The sequence below is a fragment of the Scyliorhinus torazame genome, chromosome 7 (genome assembly GCF_047496885.1).
Source record: "Scyliorhinus torazame isolate Kashiwa2021f chromosome 7, sScyTor2.1, whole genome shotgun sequence".
NCBI classification, from domain to species: domain Eukaryota; kingdom Metazoa; phylum Chordata; class Chondrichthyes; order Carcharhiniformes; family Scyliorhinidae; genus Scyliorhinus; species Scyliorhinus torazame.
In genome coordinates, this window is record NC_092713.1 from 255,921,240 (window position 1) to 255,941,782 (window position 20,543).

The following is a 20,543-nucleotide window of genomic DNA, read 5'->3' on the forward strand; positions in this document are numbered from 1 at the left end:
TAGTGCTCACCCACTCCCTCTGGATAGTGATCATCCCCTCCCCCTGGATAGTGCTCACACCCTCCCCCTGGATAGTGCTCATCCCCTCCCCCTGGATAGTGCAACCCCCTCCCCCTGGATAGTGCTCACCCCTCCCGCTGGATAGTGCACACCCCCTCCCCCTGGATAGTGCACACCCTCTCCCCATGTATAGTGCACACCCCCTCCCCCTGGATAGTGCTCACCCCCTCCCCCTGGATAGTGCTCACCCCCTCCCCCTGGATAGTGCTCACCCCTCCCCCTGGATTGTGCTCACCCCTCCCCCTGGATTGTGCTCACCCCCCCCCCCTGGATTGTGCACACCCCCTCCCCATGGATAGTGCACACCCCCTCCCCCTGGATAGTGCTCACCCCCTCCTTCTCCAGATAGTGCTCACACCCTCCCCCTGGATAGTGCTCACCCCCTCCCCCTGGATAGTGCTCACCCCCTCCCCCTGGATAGTGCCCACCCCTCCCCCTGGATTGTGCTCACCCCTCCCCCTGGATAGTGCACCCCCCTCCCCCTGGATAGTGCTCACCCCTCCCCATGGATAGTGCACACCCCCTCCCCCTGGATAGTGCACACCCCCTCCCCATGGATAGTGCACACCCCCTCCCCCTGGATAGTGCTCACCCCCTCCCCCTGGATCGTGCTCACCCCCTCCCCCTGGATAGTGCTCACCCCTCCCCCTGGATAGTGCCCACCACTCCCCCTGGATTGTGCTCACCCCTCCCCCTGGATTGTGCTCACCCCCTCCCCCTGGATTGTGCACACCCCCTCCCCATGGATAGTGCTCACCCCCTCCCCCTGGATAGTGCTCACCCCCTCCCTCTCCAGATACTGCTCACCCCCTCCCCCTGGATAGTGCTCACCCCCTCCCCCTGGATAGTGCTCACCCTCCCCCTGGATAGTGCTCACCCCTCCCCCTGGATAGTGCACACCCTCTCCCCCTGGATAGTGCTCACCCCTCCCCCTGGATAGTGCACACCCCCTCCCCCTGGATAGTGCTCACCCCCCTCCCTCTCCAGATAATGCACACACCCTCCCCCTGGATAGTGCTCACCCCCTCCTCCTGGATAGTGCTCACCCCCTCCCCCTGGATTGTGCTCACCCCTCCCCCTGGATTGGGCTCACCCCGTCCCCCTGGATAGTGCACACCCTCTCCCCCTGGATAGTGCTCACCCCTCCCCCTGGATAGTGCTCACCCCCTCCCCCTGGATACTGCTCACCCCCTCCCCCTGGATAGTGCTCACCCCCTCCCCCTGGATAGTGCTCACCCCCTCCCCCTGGATAGTGCACACCCCCTCCCCCGGATAGTGCACACCCCTCCCCCTGGTTCGTGCACACCCCCTCCCCCTGGATAGTGCTCACCCCCCTCCCTCTCCAGATAATGCACACTCCCTCCTCCTGGATAGGGATCACCCCCTCTCCCTGGATAGTGCTCACCCCCTCCATCTCCAGATAGTGCTCACCCCCTCCCCCTGGATAGTGCCCACCCCCTCCCCCTGGATAGTACTCACCCCCTCCCCCTGGATAGTGCTCACTCCGTCCCCCTGGATAGTGCTCACCCCCTCCCCCTGGATAGTGCTCACCCCCTCCCCCTGGATAGTGCTCACTCCCTCCCCCTGGATAGTGCACACCCCCTCCCCCTGGATAGTGCTCACCGCCTCCCCCTAGATAGTGCTCCCGCCCTCCCACTGGGTAGTGCTCACCCCCTCCCCCTGGATCGTGCTCAGCCCCTCCCCCTGGATAGTGCCCAGCCCCTCCCCCTGGATTGTGCTCAGCCCCTCGCCCTGGATAGTGCTCACCTCCTCCCCCTGGATAGTGCTCACCCCCTCTCCCTGGATAGGGCTCATCCCCTCCCCCTGGATAGTGCACCCCCCTCCCCCTGGTTAGTGCTCACCCCTCCCCCTGGATAGTGCACACCCCCTCCCCCTGGATAGTGCACACCCACTCCCCATGGATAGTGCACACCCCTTCCCCCTGGATAGTGCTCACCACCTCCCTCTCCAGATAGTGCTCACCCCCTCCCCTGGATAGTGCTGAGCCCCTCCCCCTGGAAAGTGCTCCCCCTCCCCCTGGATAGTGCTCACCCCTCCCCCTGGATAGTGCACACCCCCTTCCACTGGAAGATGCTCACCCCTCCCCCTGGATAGTGCACACCCCCTCCCCCTGGATAGTGCTCACCCCCCTCCCTCTCCAGATAATGCACACTCCCTCCCCCTGGATAGTGCTCACCCCATCCTCCTGGATAGTGCTCACCCCCTCCCCCTGGATTGTGCTCACCCCTCCCCTGGATTGGGCTCACCCCGTCCCCCTGGATAGTGCACACCCTCTCCCCCTGGATAGTGCCCACCCCCTCCCCCTGGATAGTGCTGCCCCCTCCCCCTCGATAGTGCTCACCCCTCCCCCTGGATAGTGCTCACCCCCTCCCCCGGATAGTGCCCACCCCTCCCCCTGGTTCGTGCACACCCCCTCCCCCTGGATAGTGCTCACCCCCCTCCCTCTTCAGATAATGCACACTCCCTCCTCCTGGATAGGGATCACCCCCTCTCCCTGGATAGTGCTCACCCCCTCCATCTCCAGATAGTGCTCACCCCCTCCCCCTGGATAGTGCCCACCCCCTCCCCCTGGATAGTGCTCACCCCCTCCCCCTGGATAGTGCTCACTCCCTCCCCCTGGATAGTGCTCACCCCCTCCCCCTGGATAGTGCTCACCCCCTCCCCCTGGATAGTGCTCACTCCCTCCCCCTGGATAGTGCACACCCCCTCCCCCTGGATAGTGCTCACCGCCTCCCGCTAGATAGTGCTCCCGCCCTCCCCCTGGGTAGTGCTCACCCCCTCCCCCTGGATCGTGCTCAGCCCCTCCCCCTGGATAGTGCTCAGCCCCTACTTCTGGATTGTGCTCATCCCTCGCCCTGGATAGTGCTCACCTCCTCCCCCTGGATAGTGCTCACCCCCTCTCCCTGGATAGGGCTCATCCCCTCCCCCTGGATAGTGCACCCCCCTCCCCCTGGATAGTGCTCACCCCTCCCCCTGGATAGTGCACACCCCCTCCCCCTGGATAGTGCACACACCCTCCCCATGGATAGTGCACACCCCCTCCCCCTGGATAGTGCTCACCACCTCCCTCTCCAGATAGTGCTCACCCCCTCCCCTGGATAGTGCTGACCCCCTCCCCCTGGAAAGTGCTCCCCCTCCCCCTGGATAGTGCTCACCCCTCCCCCTGGATATTGCACACCCCCTCCCCCTGGAAGATGCTCACCCCTCCCCCTGGATAGTGCACACCCCCTCCCCCTGGATAGTGCTCACCCCCCTCCCTCTCCAGATAATGCACACTCCCTCCCCCTGGATAGTGCTCAACCCCTCCTCCTGGATAGTGCTCACCCCCTCCCCCTGGATTGTGCTCACCCCTCCCCCTGGATTGTGCTCACCCCCTCCCCCTGGATAGTGCTGCCCCCTCCCCCTCGATAGTGCTCACCCCTCACCCTGGATAGTGCTCACCCCCTCCCCCTGATAGTACTCACCCCCTCCCCCTGGATAGGGCTCACCCCCTCCCCCTGGAGAGTGCTCACCCCCTTCCCCTGGATAGTGCTCACTCCTCCCCCTGGATAGTGCACACCCCCTCCCCCTGGATAGTGCTCACCCCTCCCCCTGGTTAGTGCACACCCCCTCCCCCTGGATAGTGCTCACCCCCCTCCCTCTCCAGATAATGCACACTCCCTCCCCCTGGATAGTGATCACCCCCTCCCCCTGGATAGTGCTCACCCCCTCCATCTCCAGATAGTGCTCCACCCCTCCCCCTGGATAGTGCCCACCCCCTCCCCCTGGATAGTGCTCACCCCCTCCCCCTGGATAGTGCTCACTCCCTCCCCCTGGATAGTGCTCACCCCTCCCCCTGGATAGTGCCTACCCCCTCCCCCTGGATAGTGCTCACTCCCTCCCTCTGGATAGTGCACACCCCCTCCCCCTGGATAGTGCTCACCCCCTCCCCCTGGATCGTGCTCAGCCCCTCCCCTGGATAGTGCTCAGCCCCTCCCCCTGGATAGTGGACACCCACTCCCCCTGGATAGTGCTCACCCACTCCCCCTGGCTTGTGCTCACCCCCTCCCCCTCGATAGTGCTCACCCCCTCCCCCTGGATAGTGCTCACCCCCTCCCCCTGGATAGTGCTCACCCCCTCCCCCCGGATAGTGCACCCCCCTCCCCCTGGATAGTGCTCACCCCCCCCCCCCCCCCCCCTGTATAGTGCCCATCCCTCCCCCTGGATAGTGCACCCCCCTCCCCCTGGATAGTGCTCACCCCTCCCCCTGGATAGTGCACACCCCCTGGATAGTGCACACCCCCTCCCCATGGATAGTGCTCACCCCCTCCACTGGATAGTGCTCACCCCCTCCTCCTGGATAGTGCTCACCCCCTCCCCCTGGATAGTGCTCACCCTTCCCCCTGGATAGTGCCCACCCCTCCCCCTGGATTGTGCTCACCCCCTCCCCCTGGATTGTGCACACCCTCTCGCCATGGATAGTGCTCACCCCCTCCCCCTGGATAGTGCTCACCCCCTCCCCCTGGATAGTGCTCACCCCCTCCCCCTGGATAGTGCTCACCCCTCCCCCTGGATTGTGCTCACCCCCTCCCCCTGGAATGTGCTCCCCCCTCCTCCTGGATAGTGCTCACCCCTTTCCCTGGATAGTGCTCACCCCTCCCCCTGGATCGTGCTCACCCCCTCCTCCTGGATAGTGCTCACTCCCTTCCCCTGGATAGTGCTCACCCTCTCCCCCTGGATAGTGCTCCCCCCTCCCGCTGGATAGTGCTCACCCCTCCCCCTGGATAGTGCACACCCCCTCCCCCTGGATAGTACTCACCCCCTCCCGCTGGATAGTGCTCACCCCTCCCCCTGGATAGTGCTCACCCCTCCCCCTGGATAGTGCACAACCCCTCCCCCTGGATAGTGCTCACCCCTCCCCCTGGATAGTGCACACCCCCTCCCCCTGGATAGTGCTCACCCCCCTCCCTCTCCAGATAATGCACACTCCCTCCCCCTGGATAGTGATCACCCCCTCCCACTGGATAGTGCTCACCACCCCCCCCCCCCCCCTGGATAGTGCCCAACCCTCCCCCTGGATTGTGCTCACCCCTCCCCTGGATTGTGCTTACCCCCTCCCCCTGGATTGTGCTTACCCCCTCCCCCTGGATTATGCACACACACTCCCCATGGATAGTGCACACCCCCTCCCCCTGGATAGTGCTCACCCCCTCCCTCTCCAGATAGTGCTCACCCCCTCCCCCTGGATAGTGCTCACCCCCTCCCCCTGGATAGTGCTCAACCCCTACCCCTGGATGGAGCCCACCCCTCCCCCTGGATTGTGCTCACCCCTCCCCCTGGATAGTGCTCACCCCTCCCCCTGGATTGTGCACACCCCCTCCCCCTGGATAGTGCACACCCCCTCCCCATGGATAGTGCACACCCCCTCCCCATGGATAGTGCACACCCCCTCCCCCTGGATAGTGCTCACCCCCTCCCCCTGGATAGTGCTCACCCCCTCCCCCTGGATAGTGCTCACCCTTCCCCCTGGATAGTGCCCACCCCTCCCTCTGGATTGTGCTCACCCCTCCCCCTGGATTGTTCTCACCCCCTCCCCGTGGATTGTGCACACCCCCTCCCCATGGATAGTGCTCACCCCCTCCCCCTGGATAGTGCTCACCCCCTCCCCCTGGATAGTGCTCACCCCCTCCCCCTGGATAGTGCCCACCCCTCCCCCTGGATTGTGCTCATCCCTCCACCTGGATTGTGCTCACCCCCTCCCCCTGGATAGTGCTCACCCCTCCCCCTGGATAGTGCTCACCCCCCTCCCTCTCCAGATAATGCACACACCCTCCCCCTGGATAGTGCTCACCCCCTCCTCCTGGATAGTGCTCACCCCCTCCCCCTGGATTGTGCTCACCCCTCCCCCTGGATTGGGCTCACGCCGTCCCCCTGGATAGTGCACACCCTCTCCCCCTGGATAGTGCTCACCCCTCCCCCTGGATAGTGCACACCCCCTCCCACTGGAAGATGCTCACCCCTCCCCCTGGATAGTGCACACCCCCTCACCCTGGATAGTGCTCACCCCCCTCCCTCTCCAGATAATGCACACTCCCTCCCCCTGGATAGTGCTCACCCCCTCCTCCTGGATAGTGCTCACCCCCTCCCCCTGGATTGTGCTCACCCCTCCCCTGGATTCGGCTCACCCCGTCCCCCTGGATAGTGCACACCCTCTCCCCCTGGATAGTGCCCACCCCCTCCCCCTGGATAGTGCTGCCCCCTCCCCCTCGATAGTGCTCACCCCTCCCCCTGGATAGTGCTCACCCCCTCCCCCGGATAGTGCCCACCCCTCCCCCTGGTTCGTGCACACCCCCTCCCCCTGGATAGTGCTCACCCCCCTCCCTCTCCAGATAATGCACACTCCCTCCTCCTGGATAGGGATCACCCCCTCTCCCTGGATAGTGCTCACCCCCTCCATCTCCAGATAGTGCTCACCCCCTCCCCCTGGATAGTGCCCACTCCCTCCCCCTGGATAGTGCTCACCCCCTCCCCCTGGATAGTGCTCACTCCCTCCCCCTGGATAGTGCTCACCCCCTCCCCCTGGATAGTGCTCACCCCCTCCCCCTGGATAGTGCTCACTCCCTCCCCCTGGATAGTGCACACCCCCTCCCCCTGGATAGTGCTCACCGCCTCCCGCTAGATAGTGCTCCCGCCCTCCCCCTGGGTAGTGCTCACCCCCTCCCCCTGGATCGTGCTCAGCCCCTCCCCCTGGATAGTGCTCAGCCCCTACTTCTGGATTGTGCTCATCCCTCGCCCTGGATAGTGCTCACCTCCTCCCCCTGGATAGTGCTCACCCCCTCTCCCTGGATAGGGCTCATCCCCTCCCCCTGGATAGTGCACCCCCCTCCCCCTGGATAGTGCTCACCCCTCCCCCTGGATAGTGCACACCCCCTCCCCCTGGATAGTGCACACACCCTCCCCATGGATAGTGCACACCCCCTCCCCCTGGATAGTGCTCACCACCTCCCTCTCCAGATAGTGCTCACCCCCTCCCCTGGATAGTGCTGACCCCCTCCCCCTGGAAAGTGCTCCCCCTCCCCCTGGATAGTGCTCACCCCTCCCCCTGGATATTGCACACCCCCTCCCCCTGGAAGATGCTGACCCCTCCCCCTGGATAGTGCACACCCCCTCCCCCTGGATAGTGCTCACCCCCCTCCCTCTCCAGATAATGCACACTCCCTCCCCCTGGATAGTGCTCACCCCCTCCTCCTGGATAGTGCTCACCCCCTCCCCCTGGATTGTGCTCACCCCTCCCCCTGGATTGTGCTCACCCCCTCCCCCTGGATAGTGCTGCCCCCTCCCCCTCGATAGTGCTCACCCCTCACCCTGGATAGTGCTCACCCCCTCCCCCTGATAGTGCTCACCCCCTCCCCCTGGATAGTGCTCACCCCCTCCCCCTGGAGAGTGCTCACCCCCTTCCCCTGGATAGTGCTCACTCCTCCCCCTGGATAGTGCACACCCCCTCCCCCTGGATAGTGCTCACCCCTCCCCCTGGTTAGTGCACACCCCCTCCCCCTGGATAGTGCTCACCCCCCTCCCTCTCCAGATAATGCACACTCCCTCCCCCTGGATAGTGATCACCCCCTCCCCCTGGATAGTGCTCACCCCCTCCATCTCCAGATAGTGCTCCACCCCTCCCCCTGGATAGTGCCCACCCCCTCCCCCTGGATAGTGCTCACCCCCTCCCCCTGGATAGTGCTCACTCCCTCCCCCTGGATAGTGCTCACCCCCTCCCCCTGGATAGTGCCTACCCCCTCCCCCTGGATAGTGCTCACTCCCTCCCTCTGGATAGTGCACACCCCCTCCCCCTGGATAGTGCTCACCGCCTCCCCCAAGATAGTGCTCACGCCCTCCCCCTGGGCAGTGCTCACCCCCTCCCCCTGGATCGTGCTCAGCCCCTCCCCCTGGATAGTGCTCAGCCCCTCCCCCTGGATAGTGGACACCCACTCCCCCTGGATAGTGCTCACCCACTCCCCCTGGCTTGTGCTCACCCCCTCCCCCTCGATAGTGCTCACCCCCTCCCCCTGGATAGTGCTCACCCCCTCCCCCTGGATAGTGCTCACCCCCTCCCCCCGGATAGTGCACCCCCCTCCCCCTGGATAGTGCTCACCCCCCCCCCCCCCGCTGTATAGTGCCCAACCCTCCCCCTGGATAGTGCACCCCCCTCCCCCTGGATGGTGCTCACCCCTCCCCCTGGATAGTGCACACCCACTCCCCCTGGATAGTGCACACCCCCTCCCCATGGATAGTGCTCACCCCCTCCACTGGATAGTGCTCACCCCCTCCTCCTGGATAGTGCTCACCCCCTCCCCCTGGATAGTGCTCACCCTTCCCCCTGGATAGTGCCCACCCCTCCCCCTGGATTGTGCTCACCCCTCCCCCTGGATTGTGCTCACCCCCTCCCCCTGGATTGTGCACACCCTCTCGCCATGGATAGTGCTCACCCCCTCCCCCTGGATAGTGCTCACCCCCTCCCCCTGGATAGTGCTCACCCCCTCCCCCTGGATAGTGCTCACCCCTCCCCCTGGATTGTGCTCACCCCCTCCCCCTGGAATGTGCTCCCCCCTCCTCCTGGATAGTGCTCACCCCTTTCCCTGGATAGTGCTCACCCCTCCCCCTGGATAGTGCTCCCCCCTCCCGCTGGATAGTGCTCACCCCTCCCCCTGGATAGTGCACACCCCCTCCCCCTGGATAGTGCTCACCCCCTCCCCCTGGATAGTGCTCACCCCTCCCCCTGGATAGTGCTCACCCCTCCCCCTGGATAGTGCACAACCCCTCCCCCTGGATAGTGCTCACCCCTCCCCCTGGATAGTGCACACCCCCTCCCCCTGGATAGTGCTCACCCCCCTCCCTCTCCAGATAATGCACACTCCCTCCCACTGGATAGTGATCACCCCCTCCCACTGGATAGTGCTCACCACCCCCCCCCCTGGATAGTGCCGAACCCTCCCCCTGGATTGTGCTCACCCCTCCCCCTGGATTGTACTTACCCCCTCCCCCTGGATTGTGCTTACCCCCTCCCCCTGGATTATGCACACACACTCCCCATGGATAGTGCACACCCCCTCACCCTGGATAGTGCTCAACCCCTCCCTCTCCAGATAGTGCTCACCCCCTCCCCCTGGATAGTGCTCACCCCCTCCCCCTGGATAGTGCTCACCCCCTCCCCCTGGATAGTGCTCACCCCCTCCCCCTGGATAGTGCTCACCCCCTCCCCCTGGATAGTGCCCACCCCTCCCCCTGGATTGTGCTCACCCCTCCCCCTGGATTGTGCTCACCCCCTCCCCGTGGATTGTGCACACCCCCTCCCCATGGATAGTGCTCACCCCCTCCCCCTGAATAGTGCTCACCCCCTCCCCCTTGGTAGTGCTCACCCCCTCCCCCTGGATAGTGCCCACCCCTCCCCCTGGATTGTGCTCATCCCTCCACCTGGATTGTGCTCACCCCCTCCCCCTGGATAGTGCTCACCCCTCCCCCTGGATTGTGCTCACCCCCTCCCCCTGGATAGTGCTCCCCCTCCCCCTGGATAGTGCTCACCCCTTTCCCTGGATAGTGCTCACCCCCTCCCCCTGGATAGTGCTCACCCCCTCCCCCTGGATAGTGCTCACTCCCTCCCCCTGGATAGTGCTCACCCTCTCCCCCTGGATAGTGCTCCCCCTCCCCCTGGATAGTGCTCACCCCTCCCCCTGGATAGTGCACACCCCCTCCCCCTGGATAGTGCTCACCCCCTCCCCCTGGATAGTGCTCACCCCTCCCCCTGGATAGTGCTCACCCCTCCCCCTGGATAGTGCACACCCCCTCCCCCTGGATAGTGCTCACCCCTCCCCCTGGATAGTGCACACCCCCTCCCCCTGGATAGCGCTCACCCCCCTCCCTCTCCAGATAATGCACACTCCCTCCTCCTGGAGAGTGCTCACCCCCTCCCCCTGGATAGTGCCCACCCCTTCCCCTGGATTGTGCTCACCCCTCCCCCTGGATAGTGCTCACCCCCTCCCCCTGGATAGTGCTCCCCCTCCCCCTGGATAGTGCTCACCCCTCCCCCTGGATAGTGCTCACCCCCTCCCCCTGGATAGTGCTCACCCCTCCCCCTGGATAGTACCCACCGCTCCCCCTGGATTGTGCTCATCCCTCTCGCTGGATTGTGCTCACCCCCTCCCCCTGGATAGTGCACACCCCCTCCCACTGGATAGTGCTCACCCCCTCCCCCTGGATAGTGCTCCCCCTCCCCCTGGATAGTGCTCACCCCTCCCCCTGGATAGTGCACACCCCCTCCCCCTGGATAGTGCTCACCCCTCCCCCTGGATAGTGCACACCCCCTCCCCCTGGGTAGTGCACACCCCCTCCCCCTGGATAGTGCTCACCACCCCCCCCCCCCCCGGATAGTGCCGAACCCTCCCCCTGGATTGTGCTCACCCCTCCCCCTGGATTGTACTTACCCCCGCCCCCTGGATTGTACTTACCCCCTCCCCCTGGATTGTGCTTACCCCCTCCCCCTGGATTATGCACACACTCCCCATGGATAGTGCACACCCCCTCACCCTGGATAGTGCTCAACCCCTCCCTCTCCAGATAGTGCTCACCCCCTCCCCCTGGATAGTGCTCACCCCCTCCCCCTGGATAGTGCTCACCCCCTCCCCCTGGATAGTGCTCACCCTTCCCCCTGGATAGTGCCCACCCCTCCCCCTGGATTGTGCTCACCCCTCCCCCTGGATTGTGCTCACCCCCTCCCCGTGGATTGTGCACACCCCCTCCCCATGGATAGTGCTCACCCCCTCCCCCTGGATAGTGCTCACCCCCTCCCCCTGGATAGTGCTCACCCCCTCCCCCTGGATAGTGCCCACCCCTCCCCCTGGATTGTGCTCATCCCTCCACCTGGATTGTGCTCACCCCCTCCCCCTGGATAGTGCTCACCCCTCCCCCTGGATTGTGCTCACCCCCTCCCCCTGGATAGTGCTCCCCCTCCCCCTGGATAGTGCTCACCCCTTTCCCTGGATAGTGCTCACCCCCTCCCCCTGGATAGTGCTCACCCCCTCCCCCTGGATAGTGCTCACTCCCTCCCCCTGGATAGTGCTCACCCTCTCCCCCTGGATAGTGCTCCCCCTCCCCCTGGATAGTGCTCACCCCTCCCCCTGGATAGTGCACACCCCCTCCCCCTGGATAGTGCTCACCCCCTCCCCCTGGATAGTGCTCACCCCTCCCCCTGGATAGTGCTCACCCCTCCCCCTGGATAGTGCACACCCCCTCCCCCTGGATAGTGCTCACCCCTCCCCCTGGATAGTGCACACCCCCTCCCCCTGGATAGCGCTCACCCCCCTCCCTCTCCAGATAATGCACACTCCCTCCTCCTGGAGAGTGCTCACCCCCTCCCCCTGGATAGTGCCCACCCCTTCCCCTGGATTGTGCTCACCCCTCCCCTGGATAGTGCTCACCCCCTCCCCCTGGATAGTGCTCCCCCTCCCCCTGGATAGTGCTCACCCCTCCCCCTGGATAGTGCTCACCCCCTCCCCCTGGATAGTGCTCACCCCTCCCCCTGGATAGTACCCACCGCTCCCCCTGGATTGTGCTCATCCCTCTCGCTGGATTGTGCTCACCCCCTCCCCCTGGATAGTGCACACCCCCTCCCACTGGATAGTGCTCACCCCCTCCCACTGGATAGTGCTCACCCCCTCCCCCTGGATAGTGCTCCCCCTCCCCCTGGATAGTGCTCACCCCTCCCCCTGGATAGTGCACACCCCCTCCCCCTGGATAGTGCTCACCCCTCCCCCTGGATAGTGCACACCCCCTCCCCCTGGGTAGTGCACACCCCCTCCCCCTGGATAGTGCTCACACCCTCCTCCTGGATAGTGCTCACCCCCTCCCCCTGGATAGAGCCCACCCCTCCCCTGGATTGTGCTCACCCCTCCCCCTGGATTGTGCTCACTCCCTCCCCCTGGATAGTGCTCCCCCCTCCCCCTGGAAAGTGCTCACCCCTCCCCCTGGATAGTGCTCACCCCCTCCCCCTAGATAGTGCTCACCCCCTCCCCCTGGATAGTGCTCACCCCCTCTCCCTGGATAGTGCTCACCCTCTCCCCTGGATAGTGCTCCCCTCTCCCCTGGATAGTGCTCACCCCTCCCCCTGGATAGTGCACACCCCCTCCCCCTGGATAGTGCTCACCCCCTCCCCCTGGATAGTGCTCACCCCTCCCCCTGGATAGTGCTCACCCCTCCCCCTGGATAGTGCACACCCCCTCCCCCTGGATAGTGCTCATCCCTCCCCCTGGGTAGTGCACACCCCCTCCCCCTGGATAGTGCTCACCCCCCTCCCTCTCCAGATAATGCACACTCCCTCCTCCTGGAGAGTGCTCACCCCCTCCCCCTGGATAGTGCCCACCCCTCCCCCTGGATTGTGCTCACCCCTCCCCCTGGATAGTGCTCACCCCCTCCCCCTGGATAGTGCTCACTCCCTCCCCCTGGATAGTGCTCACCCCTCCCCCTGGATAGTGCTCACCCCCTCCCCCTGGATAGTGCTCACCCCCTCCCCCTGGATAGTGCTCACCCCCTCCCCCTGGATAGTGCTCACCCTCTCCCCCTGGATAGTGCTCCCCCCTCCCCCTGGATAGTGCTCACCCCTCCCCCTGGATAGTGCACACCCCCTCCCCCTGGATAGTGCTCACCCCCCTCCCTCTCCAGATAATGCACACTCCCTCCCCATGGATAGTGCTCACACCCTCCTCCTGGATAGTGCTCACCCCCTCCCCCTGGATAGTGCCCACCCCTCCCCATGGATTGTGCTCAACCCTCCCCCTGGATTGTGCTCACCCCCTCCCCCTGGATAGTGCACACCCCTCCCCCTGGATAGTGCTCACCCCCTCCCCCTGGATAGTGCTCCCCCTCCCCCTGGATAGTGCTCAGCCCTCACCCTGGATAGTGCTCACCCCCTCCCCCTGGATTGTGCTCACCCCCTCCCCCTGGATAGTGCTCACCCCCTCCCCCTGGATAGTGCTCACCCTCTCCCCCTGGATAGTGCACACCCCCTCCCCCTAAATAGTGCTCACGCCTCCCCCTGAATAGTGCACACCCCCTCCCCCTGGATAGTGCTCACCCCCCTCCCTCTCCAGATAATGCACACTCCCTCCCCCTGGATAGTGATCACGCCCTCCCCCTGGATAGTGCTCACCCCCTCCATATCCAGATAGTGCTCACTCCCTCCCCCTGGATAGTGCTCACCCCCTCCCCCTGGATAGTGCTCACCCCCTCCCCCTGGATAGTGCTCACCCCCTCCCCCTGGATAGTGCTCACCCCCTCCCCCTGGATAGTGCTCACCCTCTCCGCCTGGATAGTGCTCACTCCCTCCCCCTGGAGAGTGCTCACCCCCTCCCCCTGGATAGTGCTCACCCCTCCCCCTGGATAGTGCACACCCCCTCCCCCTGGATAGCGCTCACCCCCCTCCCTCTCCAGATAATGCACACTCCCTCCTCCTGGAGAGTGCTCACCCCCTCCCCCTGGATAGTGCCCACCCCTTCCCCTGGATTGTGCTCACCCCTCCCCCTGGATAGTGCTCACCCCCTCCCCCTGGATAGTGCTCCCCCTCCCCCTGGATAGTGCTCACCCCTCCCCCTGGATAGTGCTCACCCCCTCCCCCTGGATAGTGCTCACCCCTCCCCCTGGATAGTACCCACCGCTCCCCCTGGATTGTGCTCATCCCTCTCGCTGGATTGTGCTCACCCCCTCCCCCTGGATAGTGCACACCCCCTCCCACTGGATAGTGCTCACCCCCTCCCCCTGGATAGTGCTCCCCCTCCCCCTGGATAGTGCTCACCCCTCCCCCTGGATAGTGCACACCCCCTCCCCCTGGATAGTGCTCACCCCTCCCCCTGGATAGTGCACACCCCCTCCCCCTGGGTAGTGCACACCCCCTCCCCCTGGATAGTGCTCACACCCTCCTCCTGGATAGTGCTCACCCCCTCCCCCTGGATAGAGCCCACCCCTCCCCTGGATTGTGCTCACCCCTCCCCCTGGATTGTGCTCACTCCCTCCCCCTGGATAGTGCTCCCCCCTCCCCCTGGAAAGTGCTCACCCCTCCCCCTGGATAGTGCTCACCCCCTCCCCCTAGATAGTGCTCACCCCCTCCCCCTGGATAGTGCTCACCCCCTCCCCCTGGATAGTGCTCACCCTCTCCCCTGGATAGTGCTCCCCTCTCCCCTGGATAGTGCTCACCCCTCCCCCTGGATAGTGCACACCCCCTCCCCCTGGATAGTGCTCACCCCCTCCCCCTGGATAGTGCTCACCCCTCCCCCTGGATAGTGCTCACCCCTCCCCCTGGATAGTGCACACCCCCTCCCCCTGGATAGTGCTCATCCCTCCCCCTGGGTAGTGCACACCCCCTCCCCCTGGATAGTGCTCACCCCCCTCCCTCTCCAGATAATGCACACTCCCTCCTCCTGGAGAGTGCTCACCCCCTCCCCCTGGATAGTGCCCACCCCTCCCCCTGGATTGTGCTCACCCCTCCCCCTGGATAGTGCTCACCCCCTCCCCCTGGATAGTGCTCACCCCCTCCCCCTGGATAGTGCTCACCCCTCCCCCTGGATAGTGCTCACCCCCTCCCCCTGGATAGTGCTCACCCCCTCCCCCTGGATAGTGCTCACCCCCTCCCCCTGGATAGTGCTCACCCTCTCCCCCTGGATAGTGCTCCCCCCTCCCCCTGGATAGTGCTCACCCCTCCCCCTGGATAGTGCACACCCCCTCCCCCTGGATAGTGCTCACCCCCCTCCCTCTCCAGATAATGCACACTCCCTCCCCATGGATAGTGCTCACACCCTCCTCCTGGATAGTGCTCACCCCCTCCCCCTGGATAGTGCCCACCCCTCCCCATGGATTGTGCTCAACCCTCCCCCTGGATTGTGCTCACCCCCTCCCCCTGGATAGTGCACACCCCTCCCCCTGGATAGTGCTCACCCCCTCCCCCTGGATAGTGCTCCCCCTCCCCCTGGATAGTGCTCAGCCCTCACCCTGGATAGTGCTCACCCCCTCCCCCTGGATTGTGCTCACCCCCTCCCCCTGGATAGTGCTCACCCCCTCCCCCTGGATAGTGCTCACCCTCTCCCCCTGGATAGTGCACACCCCCTCCCCCTAAATAGTGCTCACGCCTCCCCCTGAATAGTGCACACCCCCTCCCCCTGGATAGTGCTCACCCCCCTCCCTCTCCAGATAATGCACACTCCCTCCCCCTGGATAGTGATCACGCCCTCCCCCTGGATAGTGCTCACCCCCTCCATATCCAGATAGTGCTCACTCCCTCCCCCTGGATAGTGCTCACCCCCTCCCCCTGGATAGTGCTCACCCCCTCCCCCTGGATAGTGCTCACCCCCTCCCCCTGGATAGTGCTCACCCCCTCCCCCTGGATAGTGCTCACCCTCTCCGCCTGGATAGTGCTCACTCCCTCCCCCTGGAGAGTGCTCACCCCCTCCCCCTGGATAGTGCTCACCCCTCCCCCTGGATAGTGCTCACCCCCTCCCCCTGGATAGTGCTCACCCCCTCCCCCTGGATAGTGCTCACTCCCTCCCCCTGGATAGTGCTCACCCTCTCCCCCTGGATAGTGCTCCCCCTCCCCCTGGACAGTGCTCACCCCTCCCCCTGGATAGTGCACACCCCCTCCCCCTGGATATTGCTCACCCCCTCCCCCTGGATAGTGCTCACCCCTCCCCCTGGATAGTGCTCACCCCTCCCCCTGGATAGTGCACACCCCCTCCCCCTGGATAGTGCTCACCCCTCCCCCTGGATAGTGCACACCCCCTCCCCCTGGATAGAGCTCACCCCCCTCCCTCTCCAGATAATGCACACTCCCTCCTCCTGGAGAGTGCTCACCCCCTCCCCCTGGATAGTGCCCACCCCTTCCCCTGGATTGTGCTCACCCCTCCCCCTGGATAGTGCTCACCCCCTCCCCCGGATAGTGCTCCCCCTCCCCCTGGATAGTGCTCACCCCTCCCCCTGGATAGTGCTCACCCCCTCCCCCTGGATAGTGCTCACCCCTCCCCCTGGATAGTACCCACCGCTCCCCCTGGATTGTGCTCATCCCTCTCGCTGGATTGTGCTCACCCCCTCCCCCTGGATAGTGCTCACCCCCTCCCCCTGGATAGTGCTCACCCCCTCCCCCTGGATAGTGCTCCCCCTCCCCCTGGATAGTGCTCACCCCTCCCCCTGGATAGTGCACACCCCCTCCCCCTGGATAGTGCTCACCCCTCCCCCTGGATAGTGCACACCCCCTCCCCCTGGGTAGTGCACACCCCCTCCCCCTGGATAGTGCTCACACCCTCCTCCTGGATAGTGCTCACCCCCTCCCCCTGGATAGTGCCCACCCCTCCCCTGGATTGTGCTCACCCCTCCCCCTGGATTGTGCTCACCCCCTCCCCCTGGATAGTGCTCCCCCCTCCCCCTGGATAGTGCTCACCCCTCCCCCTGGATAGTGCTCTCCCCCTCCCCCTAGATAGTGCTCACCCCCTCCCCCTGGATAGTGCTCACCCCCTCCCCCTGGATAGTGCTCACCCTCACCCCCTGGATAGTGCTCCCCCTCCCCTGGATATTGCTCACCCCTCCCCCTGGATAGTGCACACCCCCTCCCCCTGGATAGTGCTCATCCCTCCCCCTGGGTAGTGCACACCCCCTCCCCCTGGATAGTGCTCACCCCCCTCCCTCTCCAGATAATGCACACTCCCTCCTCCTGGAGAGTGCTCACCCCCTCCCCCTGGATAGTGCCCACCCCTCCCCCTGGATTGTGCTCACCCCTCCCCCTGGATAGTGCTCACCCCCTCCCCCTGGATAGTGCTCACCCCCTCCCCCTGGATAGTGCTCACCCCTCCCCCTGGATAGTGCTCACCCCCTCCCCCTGGATAGTGCTCACCCCCTCCCCCTGGATAGTGCTCACCCCCTCCCCCTGGATAGTGCTCACCCTCTCCCCCTGGATAGTGCTCCCCCCTCCCCCTGGATAGTGCTCACCCCTCCCCCTGGATAGTGCACACCCCCTCCCCCTGGATAGTGCTCACCCCCCTCCCTCTCCAGATAATGCACACTCCCTCCCCATGGATAGTGCTCACACCCTCCTCCTGGATAGTGCTCACCCCCTCCCCCTGGATAGTGCTCACCCCCTCCCCCTGGATAGTGCTCACCCTCTCCCCCTGGATAGTGCACACCCCCTCCCCCTAAATAGTGCTCACCCCTCCCCCTGAATAGTGCACACCCCCTCCCCCTGGATAGTGCTCACCCCCCTCCCTCTCCAGATAATGCACACTCCCTCCCCCTGGATAGTGCTCACCCCCTCCCCCTGGATAGTGCTCACCCTCTCCCCCTGGATAGTGCTCACTCCCTCCCCCTGGAGAGTGCTCACCCCCTCCCCCTGGATAGTGCTCACCCCTCCCCCTGGATAGTGCTCACCCCCTCCCCCTGGATAGTGCTCACCCCCTCCATCTCCAGATAGTGCTCACTCCCTCCCCCTGGATAGTGCTCACCCCCTCCCCCTGGATAGTGCTCACCCCCTCCCCCTGGATAGTGCTCACCCCCTCCCCCTGGATAGTGCACACCCCCTCCCCCTGGATAGTGCTCACCCCTCCCCCTGGATAGTGCACACCCCCTCCCCCTGGATAGTGCTCACCCCTGCCCCTGGATAGTGCACACCCCCTCCCCCTGGATAGTGCTCACCCCCCTCCCCCTGGATAGTGCTCACCCCTCCCCCTGAATAGTGCACACCCCCTCCCCCTGGATAGTACTCACCCCCCTCCCTCTCCAGATAATGCACACTCCCTCCTCCTGCATAGTGCTCACCCCCTCCCCCTGGATAGTGCCCACCCCCTCCCCCTGGATTGTGCTCCCCCCTCCCCCTGGATTGTGCTTACCCCCTCCCCCTGGATAGTGCACACCCCCTCCCCCTGGATAGTGCTCACCCCCTCCCCCTGGATAGTGCTGCCCCCTCCCCCTGGATAGTGCTCACCCCTCCCCCTGGATAGTGCTCACCCCCTCCCCCTGGATAGTGCTCACCCCCTCCCCCTGGAGAGTGCTCACCCCCTCCCCCTGGATAGTGCACACCCCCTCCCCCTGGATAGTGCTCACCCCTCCCCCTGGATAGTGCACACCCCCTCCCCCTGGATAGTGCTCACCCCCCTCCCTCTCCAGATAATGCACACTCCCTCCCTCTGGATAGTGATCACCCCCTCCCCCTGGATTGTGCTCACCCCCTCCATCTCCTGATAGTGCTCCCCCTCTCCCCCTGGATAGTGCTCACCCCCTCCCCCTGGATAGTGCTCACCCCCTCCCCCTGGATAGTGCTCACCCCCTCCCCCTGGATAGTGCTCACTCCCTCCCCCTGGATAGTGCTCACCCCCTCCCCCTGGATAGTGCTCACCCCCTCCCCCTGGATAGTGCTCACCCCCTCCCCCTGGATAGTGCTCACCCTCTCCCCCTGGATAGTGCTCACTCCCTCCCCCTGGATAGTGCTCACCCCCTCCCCCTGGATAGTGCTCACCCACTCCCCCTGGATAGTGCTCACCCCCTCCCCCTGGATAGTGCTCAGCCCCTCCTCCTGGACAGTGCTCACCCCCTCCCCCTGGACAGTGCTCACCCCCTCCCCCTGGATAGTTCTCACCCCCTCCCCCTGGACAGTGCTCACCTCCTCCCCCTGGATAGTGCTCACCCCTCCCCCTGGATAGTGCTCACCCCCTCCCTCACCAGATAGTGCTCTCCCCCTCCCCCTGGACAGTGCTCACCCTCTCCCCCTGGATAGTGCTCACCCACTCCCCCTGGATAGTGCTCACCCCTCCCCCTGGATGGTCCTCACCACCTCCCCCTGGACAGTGCTCACTCCCTCCCCCTGGATAGTGCACACACCCTCCCCCTGGACAGTGCTCACCCCCTCCCCCTGGATAGTGCTCACCCCTCCCCCTGGATAGTGCTCACCCCCTCCCTCTCCAGATAGTGCTCTCCCCCGCCCCCTGGACAGTGCTCACCCTCTCCCCCTGGATAGTGCTCACCCCTCCCCCTGGATGGTGCTCACCACCTCCCCCTGGACAGTGCTCACTCCCTCCCCCTGGATAGTGCTCACCACCTCCCCCTGGATAGTGCTCACTCCCTCCCCCTGGATAGTGCTCACCCCCTCCACCTGGATAGTGCTCACCCCTCCCCCTGGATAGTGCTCACCCCCTCCCCCTGGATAATGCTCACCCCTCCCCCTGGATAGCGCTCACCCCCTCCCTCTCCAGATAGTGGTCACCCCCTCCCCCTAGATAGTGCTCACCACCTCCCCCTGGACAGTGCTCACCCCCTCCCCCTGGATCGTGCTCACCCCTCCCCCTAGATAGTGCTCACCCCCTCCCTCTCCAGATAGTGCTCACCCCCTCCCCCTGGATGGTGCTCACCACCTCCCCCTAGACAGTGCTCACTCCCTCCCCCTGGATAGTGCTCACCCCCTCCCCCTGGATAGTGCTCACCCCTCCCCCTGGATAGCGCTCACCCCCTCCCTCTCCAGATAGTGGTCACCCCCTCCCCCTGGATAGTGCTCACCCCCTCCCACTGGATAGTGCTCACCCAATTCAATTTTTCTTAATTGTGGTCGACGGGGCTCTCAACCATGTCTGACCCATCTCCCGCATCTTTGCTCTCACCCTTCCCCTCCCTCCCAGAACAAGGTTAGGATGCCCGTGTCCTCACGTTTCATCCCACCAGCCTCTGCATTCAAACAATCATCCACTGCCTGTTCTGCCAACTCCACAATGATGCCACCACCAAACACATTTTGCCCTCCCTCCCCATTAGCATTCCGCAGTGACAGGGTAGCACGGTGGTTAGCACTGCTGCCTACGGCGCTGAGGACTCCGGTTCGATCCCGGTACCGGATTACTGTCCGTGTGGAGTTTGCACGTTCTCCCCATGTCTGCATGGGTCTCACCCCCACAACCCAATAATGTGCAGGATAGGTGGATTAGCCATGCTAAATTGCCCCTTAATTGGAAGAAAAATAATTGGGTACTCTAAATTTAAAAAAAGGAAAACATTATAATTTTTTCTTCAAGGATCTTTCCCTCCAGGATACACTGGTCCACTCCTCCATCAACCCCAACAGCTCACCCTCCTCCCACAGTACCTTCCCATGTAATCGCAGAAGGTGTAACACTTGCCCCTTTACCTCATCCCAACTCTCAACATTAGCTTTACCTCTGCTCACCATCCAAGGGCCGAAACACTCCTTTCAGGCAAGGCAGCGCTTCCCATGCACCTCCTTCGATCTGGTCTATTGCTCCCAATGTGGTCTACTCTACATTGGAGAGACTAAACGCAGACTGAGTCACCGCTTTCACAACATCTTCGATTTGTTTGCAAGCAGGACCCAGACCTCCCTGTCGCTTGCCATTTCAACTCACCATCTTGTTCTCAAGTCCATATGTCCATCCTTGGCACGCTACAATGTTCCAGTGAAGCCCAGT

General features: G+C 64.2%; 1 protein-coding gene across 9 annotated transcripts in view; it reads right to left on the minus strand.

Moving 5' to 3' along the window:
* The window catches only part of LOC140426973 (myotilin-like), a 467,248-nt gene that overhangs the window by 236,639 nt on the left and 210,066 nt on the right, over positions 1-20,543 (minus strand). The gene's annotated exons all lie outside the window — the stretch shown is intronic.